At 45.7% G+C, this 10,663-nt stretch overlaps 1 pseudogene; it reads right to left on the bottom strand.

The window, feature by feature from the left end:
• Positions 1–689: 689 nt before the first annotated feature.
• LOC136578675 (perilipin-2-like) lies at positions 690–8,990 on the bottom strand (annotated as a pseudogene).
• Positions 8,991–10,663: the final 1,673 nt, after the last annotated feature.

Below are 10,663 nucleotides of genomic sequence, written 5' to 3' on the forward strand. Positions count from 1 at the left end.
GACACTCCGGCAGATCCGGACGGGTGAGCATGTGTCTCTGGCTGGGCACCAGGTCCGATTCCGCTGTGAAATTTCAGCCAGAATCAGACCCCGCCAGGGGCATTTGGCCTCAAAGGCTGAATTCAACAGCATAGACAAACCTGTTGCAAATTTAAAGTCTGCACTGTTTTTCAAAAACTACGGATTTGTTAGATTTCCCCTCATACATGGAGGTTTCTTAAATCTCCACCATATGGCTTGTACTGTAGAACACCGTGATCAAGCTGACAAATTCTGCAGCGTTTACTGCCTGGATGAAGATGGCCATAGGGTGCATTCACACCGCATCTCTGCACACACTGTAGGGTTCTCACATTGGTCTTAATGTTAATACTTCAGGCACTAGCACACAAATGGCCGCAAGTCAGACATCCAAAGCTGCCAGGATAAGCATTGCCCACCATGTCCAATGCTTACGTGGTCTTAACAAGATTAAGTACTCAGTTAGAGCCACAAATTAAGTCAAAATTACACGATGTTGGAATAGCTCATGTACACACTTTATTAGACTAGACAAGTTAATGCAAAACATACAAAAGTGCAAAAATGGGGGTTTAAATATCGATGGTGCAGTTACATTTGTGAAGAAAAGCAAACCAAACCCTCGAGAGTAGACAAAGACCAATGTTACAGACAAATTCCCCCTGCTGTCATGTGTCCTGGTGCTGCCAATACCGGCCTTCAGATGAAGGGGAGAACAAGAATTGGAAGTGGAATAGTAATGTGCAGTTGGGATTTGGCCATTTAAGCACAACATTTTTCACCTGAAGCTTTTAATGCTCCTTGTTGGCAGAGTCTTCCCCATCAGATTCTTGCTCCTCTTTTCGTCCACCACCCAGTTGGGGAATGAAGCCCCCTACCAGCCAGTTTAGGGGAGAGTTGTTCACCAAGAGATCCAGCACCTCCTCCAGAGACCCCTTCATGTTTGTGAGCTGCTCCTTAGTGCTGGTTAAGAGGCCAGCAGACATTTCTCTGAAGGAAGAGGAAGCATGGAAGGTCTGGTAGACATCTGCAGCCATGGCACTCACATCTTCAGCTTTCTTCTGAAGGCTTTGGGGCAGACCTTGGACACTGGTCACCAGAGACAGGCATGTGGTTTGTAGCTGGTGACTGAGATTGCGGGCAATAGCCAGAGTGTGGGATTCCATGTGCTAGAGAGAGAAAGACATGTGAGATTCCCAGGGCCCAGATGGTGCCAGCTTATACTATAGGGGGATTGGCATTACCTCAGTGCTTTCAGGGTCCCCACCAGCATCTTGTCCTGTGCCTTTACTCCACTCCTGCCACTTATTGTAGATCTCTTGTGCATTCTGGATTTTCTGACTGGCATCATCCATGTTCTTTCTTGCATATTCAATCTACAGAGAATAGAGTAGTGTTATATTCAGCATGAGGTTTTTGGAGAGATTGTGGAAGATGTCTTCACATGAACCTAATAAGTAGTATGTATGAGTTACACTGGTATGCACCCCCACCCCAGTTACAATACTGGTTATACAAATAAGCTGTTATTGCTTCCTCCCCTTTCCAGGCAACTAAACAAAAGAACCCATATCCAAGACAGACTTAAACAAGAGCAGAAAAGGGAAGCACTTACCTCCCCTTAAGATCAGGACCACATGGGCAAATGTGAAATCAGATATCGCGCTCGCCAATATGCAAATTCATTGCGACTGCAAGGTATTTTTTATCTATCAATCACATCTCTCATCACTCCAGTGAAAAAGTGATCTTCAGAGGATTGCAGAGTTTGTCCCATGGTTTTCAGTGGGGAGACCTTGCATTGCACCGCATGCACCTAGCACACTGTGTGATGCTGCCACCGGACCCATTGAAGTCATGGGAGAGGTGATGCGAGGGCACTCCCAAAGATAGGGCTGCAGAGACCTCATATCTCCTGTATATAATTCGATATGTATAGCTGGCATATGTTATACATCTATATATTTTCCAGCAGGATAATGCTCAGCCACACACAACAACCCAGTTGACCGTTCCCAGCAACTGAGTTCATTAAGTTAACCGTGTGTGGACTTTTATATTCTGGTCAGATATCCTTTGGAGTAAGAAATGGTAGTGTCACCCGAGACTGAATTTTTCAAGTCCACCACACTATTCAGGTAACCACTGCCCTAGCATTGCCTCGAGAGGCTTCTTCAGGGGAGGAGTTGGTAGTGCCACCATGACAACCCTAACAGCTACTCCACCATCTCTTCAGTGCTCTGCCTTGCATCTCAGTCGCTGCAGAGCCTTAAACGCACCACCTACATTTTGCTGCCTCTTAGACCACTGCAGCACTTTTTTATATAGCTAATGCTTCTTCATAAAAGGCCGTCTTCTAGAACAGCACTTGTCAAACACAAGACTAGCAAATCCCTCAAGCTGATTTACTCACCAGGTCAACTGTGATCTGGAGCTGAGCAATGGCTTCCTGGCTTCTGCATTTGGCATCCTTGATCCGGGTCACAGCTTGTTGATAAGCTCGTCTGCAGGCCTTGGTAGAGAAGGATCCCAGACGGACATAGTAGCTGGCCTTATCTTGGGACAACTCAAAGCCTTCCTCAGCTAAAATTAGGAGACATTACAGTTATGTCTACATATAGAGTCTTCAAGGACTCCATCACTATACAGATTATATAGAGTTCCCACTGTATAGGCCTTCATTGGCAGATATAACAGTGGCAATAGGGAGGATGCAAGTGTGCAGCTAACCGTTACTCTGTCCATAACCATCTGCAGGAAGTAAAGATCAGTCTTGAGATAAGTGATCAGTTGGGGGGTTGCCACTGATCCCCAAGAACTTAAATGTGCAGAGAGGGCAGGGGACCCCCATTCTCAGAATCAGTAGAGTCTCAGCAGTGAGAACCCCAATCAAACTTACCACCTATGTGGACAGGTTATAAAGGGGTCTAAAAAAAAAAAAAAAGTTCAAAAAACATCAGCGAGTTCAGTCAAATATGAAATTGGCCCCAGTGGAGGCTCTTCAGACAGGCAGTCTGGATGTACTAGGAGATCTCCTGGCACAGAAGATAAGGTGACAGATAGCTGTACAATAGTGTATTCTGTCTTTTGCAGTGTAAGTAGTCCCAGGTGTGCTTTTTTTTTTTGAAGGGGTTGTCAAGGAATGCCACCCATGCAGCCTGTCCTAGGATGGGGAGTTCATGTGCAAATTAAAGTGTGAAGGTGTGATTTCAGATGGATGCAGAGCCTTATGCTACATATGTACACAGTCTACACTTCTGTCCTTGGAGAAGTTGCCATGAGTTGCATGGATGTCATTTTGGGGCATTCCTAGATAACCTCTTCCCATTGGGCTGGTTTCGCTTACCCAACTCTTCCTCTGTCGGTGGCAGGTATTGTTCCAGAAGAGATTCAGACTTGGATAGTGCCGCATCCACACGATCGCTCATCATCTCCAATACACCGCTTCCCAGGACTGTGCTAATGCTGCCATTTACTACAGCCTTAGTCCTCTCCACACCATCCTGTACAGCTCCCTTGGTTTTATCCACTACTCCTGTGATCCTCTGAAGAACGGCATCCTTGGCCCCAACAACTGCTTCTGAGGCATAAGCCACCACCTGCCAGAAGAGACATTTATACCCATGAGCTCCAACCCAGCAACCCACCTCCACTGTTTACACTGCCCCACTATTACAGAGGAGGTTAGTTTAGGGGACATTTATAAGGTCCCCTGGTATTTAACCCTTTCCAATCCATTTCCAACCCCAACCCCCACCCCCTTATTCTCCCCAGCTCCAATTTATTTGAATGCCCATTTGGCATTCTCTGGCACCCTCCTGATCTGAGGGACGAGATCAGGAGAGTGTCGGAAGGTACCTTATCGCCGGGAGAATGTAGGAGTAATACTTCTGCATTCTCTCATCACCCTCATGATCTTGGCTGTGACTGATAGCCGAGAACAGGAGGGTAACCAGTCACATGATTTCCGGGCATCTCTTCATCCTCCTGACCTGGGCTGTGAGTGAAAGCTGAGGTCAGGTGACTCCCAGCATGATCACCGGGCAGAATTCAGAAGTGTTACTTCTGCATTACAGAGCGCTATGTAATGTGTAAAGGAGAAGGCAGAAAAGGTTAAACTCTTCCTGCCTCCTCCTCGGGGGTCCTCGATGAGGACCAGTGCAGGAGTGCATCTGTTCCAACATCGGAGCTATAGAGGAAGCTCATGATGTCGGAACAGGTGAGGCATTGGAGTAGAAAGGGTTAATAGCTCACCTTTCCAGAAGGCTGATGGAGAATAGGCAGCTTCTCTTCCATCTTATCCAGGCCAACACAGGCCATGTCGTTAGCCAGAGCGACTGAAGAGGGAGAAAGATTATCCTTCATTATGATACAACTCATCATCAGTACATAGCAAGTCAGAGTGCCTAGAATACTGAACTGGCTGTAGGATGTGATATTTACCCAATTCTAAACTGGGAGGGAAGGAATGGCACATCTAAAGCAAAGTCCCAAAATCATGGCAGAAGTAAGATGTCACAGCAGTTTCCTTTTAAGCTCCCTGTATAACACATTTATTCCCTACACATTTCTATACAATCATAACTGGTTGACAACCCTTTAGTATTGAAATTGGAGAATCTGCATTTCTAGATATGGAAGTCACCATCTGAAGGAAAAGTAAAGAAAGTCTAATCCCCAGCATCTCAGTCATCAGTGAGGATGAGACCCTCCTTCCATAGAACACCTACTTTGAGGCTCCAGGCGCTGTAGGAGGGGCTCGGCGCTGCTCATAGCCACAGAAGTGATGCTTCTCACACTTGTCTCTGCAACGTCACATACAGATTTCAGGTAGGGATGGTTGTCTTTGGTGGTCACATAGGCAGAAGACACCAGATCATATGTGGAGCTCACCAGTGGGAGGTTCACCAACCTTACCAGCACATTCTAAGGGGGGGGAAAAGGCACACTGAAGTACAGGGAAGGGTTAAGAGCCTCAACCAGACTTGTAGATAATGTGCATTACTACTACCACAGAAGATTTTGTAGTTCTACTCAAACATTAGGAGGAGCCAGTTATATTTAATAGTAGTAGAGTCTCACAGGATAAGTATCTGGATGTATTCCCGAAAAAAAAAAAAAAAAAAAAAAGAGAATATAGGCAGATGGGATTGCTGCAGGAGTGTTGGAGTATTCCACTGGTCAGCAAAAGACAGGGGCATGCTACTGGGTTTACTGGAACAGCCAAGTCTTAGGACCCAGCTAATTAGCAGAACGAAGGTTCACTTAGAACCCAAGAGTCAATGTGTTTCCAGACTACCCCTTTAACCACTTGTTATAATTGACATTAAAAAGGACTCAGGGATTTTCTATAATCCAATAGGAGCTGTGCTTGCAAAAATCAACCAACTGCAATACAGACAGTGATCAGCTTCTTTCTCTGCCCGCAGCAACAACTGACCCGGCCAATAGCGGGGATCCCAAGCAGTGAACCAGCACTGATCAACTACCGAGGACTTATCCTTCGGCTAGAATTATTATTCTTATCCCAGAAAACCTCTTAACTGGAACCAGTGTCAGGCAGCTGCTACCAAGGCAATTACATTCGGGGGTACAGCAGAAGAGACATGGGTGCACATAAGAAAACTGGAGGTTATACCAGAATCCTGGCAGGAGGCCAAGCAGCCTGAAAAAGTCCTTTCAAAAAAGTTTCTTGTATCATCTTGTGGGCCATTAAGATGTATCAGATGTAGAAGATTACTTCCTCTTACTGACAATCACATTTTATTCTGCGGGCTAACATTGTACCAAACATCTAACAGACAAGGAGAACTTCTCCTGTGGACCATCAGTCTGCAGGAACAAGCAGCCATGTGAATAGCTCAACAAGCCATTATGGGTTGATGTGTCAGCCAAGGAATACATACAGCCCAAAAATAGTCTGAATGGGCCCTAAAGGCAAGTTGTGTTACTTCACCTGGAGCAGTCAGATAATGGGAAGTTGTGTTTCCTCACATGGAGGTTTCTCAGCAGCTGATGAAGCAGCTTCTGCCTACTGGATGTGCTCAACACCCCCATTATATAGACCAGGGTGGGAATCCATCACCGGCAGTCAGTAATATCCCCATTACAGAACACTCAGTACTTACCTGCTGCTCCATCTCAGCCAGGTTACCTGGAATCACCTGCAAGGAGGAAGACAATCAGAGACAAGAACTTTAAAAAAAAATAAAAAAAAACCCCACCAGCTGCTACCCTACTCCTAACCTCCACTAGTATCAGCCACCTCACCAACCAACACCCAGGAGCTCTAGCTGTAAGAATGATTTCTCCTGGGGGCGTCTGTGGACTTATAGGCAGCTGACCGCACCCCCCGGTAATGATGACACAGGAGGGGCCGGGCTTCTCAGTATCAAGCCGTGTTTACATGGCCATAAGGCCTCTTTCACACGGGCTACAAAATCATTTCTACAAAACACATCTATGTGAGGCCGCATCATCACAGGTGACTTTATCATGCAATTTTATTGCAATGTGACAGTGCTACAAATCACATGTATGTGGAGAAGCCCATGGGAAAGCCCATGCTTTCCTATGAGTCCATCCACACAAGTGATGTTTTGTAGCCTGCGACATTGCGAGAATACAAAATCATGGCATGCTCTATACAGCTGTGATTTGCAAGTATTTTTTGTAGCCTATGTTTCCCTATGGAAACTGCGTTTTCATGCGTTGCAACATTGACAGTTGGATATCCTACTGTCAAAGCCCTAAAATAAGCCCTGGCTGCAGAGGAAAAAAAAACACATACATCACCTAAGAAGGCCTGTCCAGCTCCGCTGCGTTTTCTCCCCGATCCATGGCAGTTGTCTTCAGCATCTCCTCTGGCCGGAGATTGGAAAAATCTCCACCAGCCACTGAATGGCTGAGGGCCGCAGCTTAGCCAATCAGAGCCAGCACTCGATGAATCAATCACAACCAATGAATGGCTGTGATTGGTTCATTGTGCGCTGGCTCTGATTGGCTGAACATCACAGCGCTCAGCCAGTAACCTTCCAGGAGGTGGGGATTTTCCAATCCCTGGCCAGAAGACATGCTGAAGGCCAGTGCCGGGGACCGAGGAGAAGATGGGCCGGAGCTGGACAGCGCTTCTCAGGTGATGTATCAGATTTCTAAAATGTTTTTATGTAGCTAGGGCTTATTTCCAAGGTAGGGCTTATATTTCAATCCCCTCCCACCCCTGAAAATCCTTGCACGTGGTACTACAAAGTTGTGCAACCACAAGATTGCGTTATTGTCACGGACCACCAATGCGATATTGCTGTGATTTTCTCGCGTCATAATCACATCGCCTGTATGGATGCGGCCTGAAGTTCATGGTTTCTAATGGGTTCTTTCTGGCTACAAAACATCTCATGTGAAAGAGCCTATTGAAAACCATGAGCTTCACATACATGCGTTTTGTAGCGATGATTTTGTAGCCCGTGTGAAAGAGGCCTTAAACTATCATGGACAGGAAAGAACTTGTACAGAAAATGAACCAAATTCATGTGATTGGGTTCATATACAGGAGTGATTTGTCACGTAGACCGACGGTCCGAGATTGAAAAATCGCTGCATGCCCAATTTTTCTGTATCAGACAATAATGGGTTATGTAATGTGTTGGTGTCCGTCTGCCGTGCGATGTCAGGTCAGTTGCGCCCGAGTCTCAAGCACATCTTGCATTGGTCTGTGGAAATGCAGCCTGAGAGGACTTTGGAGGAGAATTTATCTTGTGGGGAATTTTTGGTGTCAGTTTTCTGTTTTCTTCTTCTTCTCCAGTTTACAATGTGACAAATTTATGAAATGTTGCCTGATGTTGGTAACTTTATTGCTTCTTAAAATATGTCTAAAAATACGGAGTCACTTTTTACGTCACCACTAGAGATGAGCAAGCATTGTCCTTAGGGAGTACCTGCCCGCTCAGAAGAAACGATTCGGGTGCCGGGAGCGGCGGGGGAGAGCTCTCTCTCCCCCCCCCGCCCCTGCTCCCCGCCGCAACTCGCCACTCACCCCCGCCGGCACCCGAATCTTTTCTTCCGAGCGGGCAGGTACTCGCTAAGGACAATACTCGCTCGAGTAATTGCCCTTAGCCAGTATGCTCGCTCATCTCTAGTCACCATGCTACTGGGGTGAGAGTGCGACAAATTGTGCAACTATTTAAAAAGTCACATTTCATAAATGTCTTTAAATTCTGATCAAGCGGCAAATCCCACTAACTGTTTTAGACACTTGGAAAAGCAGACATGGAGGACACAAATCGCTGTAGTTTCTGCGCACAAACGGTTGATAAATGAGTCCTGCAGCAGAGGAAACGTTATTCTGGAGGAAATACACCAACGAACAAGGTGCAAATACATAGATAAATGCGGCCTTTGTCACAATCTCACTCCAGTATGTGGCGGGCGTACAAAGTGCTAGTAGAGCTTATATCATGTGGGGCGTTTTTGAAGCAGTGAGATTGAAAACATAAATTGTGCAACTTTTAAAAAGTCCCATTTCATAAATGTCTTCAAAAACCGTTACAGATGAAGCATCAACAATGGCGGTTCTGGCCTCATTCATCAGGAGTGATTTTTGATCATTTCGGTTTTATCAGCGACAGAACTTGTTTCTTGGAATTTGAAAAGACGTTTGGCCCCTGCATTGTGGGTAATGGGAGGTCTGGTTGGGTGACTAGATGGAAATCTGCCGTGATAAAATGTTCTTCGTTCACCTGACAGAAGGATGATCGGAACACGTTCTGCTTGAGATAACGCCATTACTCACATTTCCTGTAATGAAGAAAAAATCCCAATGTTAACATGAGAACAAATAAAGTTATGCTAGAATGAAGCACACCGTTACTTTTTGGGTGAAATTCTCTGCCAATTCGATACATCCCACACCACCGATCCCGTTGGAAAATCAGAGTTGAATCCGAGATGGCGGCATTCAAAATGGCCGTCATGTTGGTAACATGGCCTAACAGGTTTCCACCGTCCCCCCCCACCTTGCATGCAAAACTGTATCACCGTCTGCCAAACCATTTTCATGCTATCTGGGTGTTTCCACACTTTGGAGACCCGCGGTATAATCATTCATCATATAAAGGTCTGAGATGGGAACATTTCAGCCTTGCATGGCCGTTGTGAAGCATCGGAGAACACGAAACATGTTTTGGCTTCTGAGTCATGACAACAGCCGTGTGCAACCTTTTTATAAACTACATGCCTTAGATACTCCGGTGTCTTGGATTTTGCCTCTTACACCAGAAAACTGGAGTAAATCAGTTTATCCGTCCAACATCTGATGGTGCGGCCGCTTCTGATGGGGGGAGTTCATGATGTCAAAACCAACATACAAATGTTAGTTTGGTACAAGCTCAGCTTGCAGGAAGAAAAAAAAAGAGACTTTGATGCCACAATTTTGGGAAAAAAGGGGTGTGTGGCTTGTAAGAAGGGGGAGTGACTTGCACATATTGCTACATTAGATGCGCCATGGGTTGGCGAGGTTTATATCAAAACCCAACGTATAAACCACTGCTTTTAAAGCGGTCCATGGGCGGTCTTGCATTGCGTTATCCGTGGCGATAATCCAGCCTCGGGTAACGCAGTGCATGCTTTCCATAGCAAAGCCACCTGTCCATGAGCGGAGAATCAAATTGCGGCATCCGGCTTTCTCAGATAGGCTCACTGCAGAGAACTGCAGAGAACTGACAAGTCTAACCCCTCATCCCCCGCTGCGTAATATTGCTAGCAATATTCCACAACGACCGTGGACAGGGAGCCTAATAAATTCCTTATTATGACTTAATAGATCCACCCCATGATTTAATAGTAAAATATGGCCATATAAAGGTGCAAATACTGTAGAATGAAAAAATGTTGGCTTACCCCTCCTGATATGTGCAGAGTCCTGTAATCCTGGGAGGCCCCACCCCTCCTGTGACATCACACTTACCAGGACCATTACCCAGTGAGTGTGGTTATCCAACTAAGTATGTAGACTCCAAGTCTAGTCATTCCTTCTGCTGATTGTGAAGTGTGGGTTGGGTGGATTTTTTTCTGCTGCATGTGGATGAGATTTTCAAAACTTTCTCCATTTTGCTGCTACTGTAAATGCTGTGGATTTCTGTGCAGAGGGTTCCCACAGAAAATCCGGCATCTATAAACCCAGCCATAAGTGAGATGTAAATTAATGATTTACATTCTAATGTACCTATTACACATGGTGAGGTGTTCATAGTTGCGCCCCACCCCTCTTCCCACCCACCAGGAGAATGGCATATGATAAATTTGTTCCCTATTTGGTCAAATACCAAGTGGTTAATGGAGATACTACTTTACGTTCTTCTGTTGAGCACTTTGTAATAGTCTCTTTTTTTTTTTAACTTTGGGGGACATGTACCAAGACCAGAATTTCCAATGTCGGTTTTGTGTGTGCTGCCGGAAAAGGTACCAATGCAGGAATAGGCCTACACCTGCCCCCCGTATTAGTTACATCATAGCAGCGCCATGCGCCTTCACAGAACATACACCGTGTCCCAACCAGGTATACATTTCTGGTATAAATTAAATCTGTCCACACCTTCGTAGGACAGTGCAGAAAGAAGTCACAAAATTTGTGCAAGCAGGGCACACA

This window comes from Eleutherodactylus coqui, chromosome 9 (assembly GCF_035609145.1).
Source record: "Eleutherodactylus coqui strain aEleCoq1 chromosome 9, aEleCoq1.hap1, whole genome shotgun sequence".
Taxonomy (NCBI): domain Eukaryota; kingdom Metazoa; phylum Chordata; class Amphibia; order Anura; family Eleutherodactylidae; genus Eleutherodactylus; species Eleutherodactylus coqui.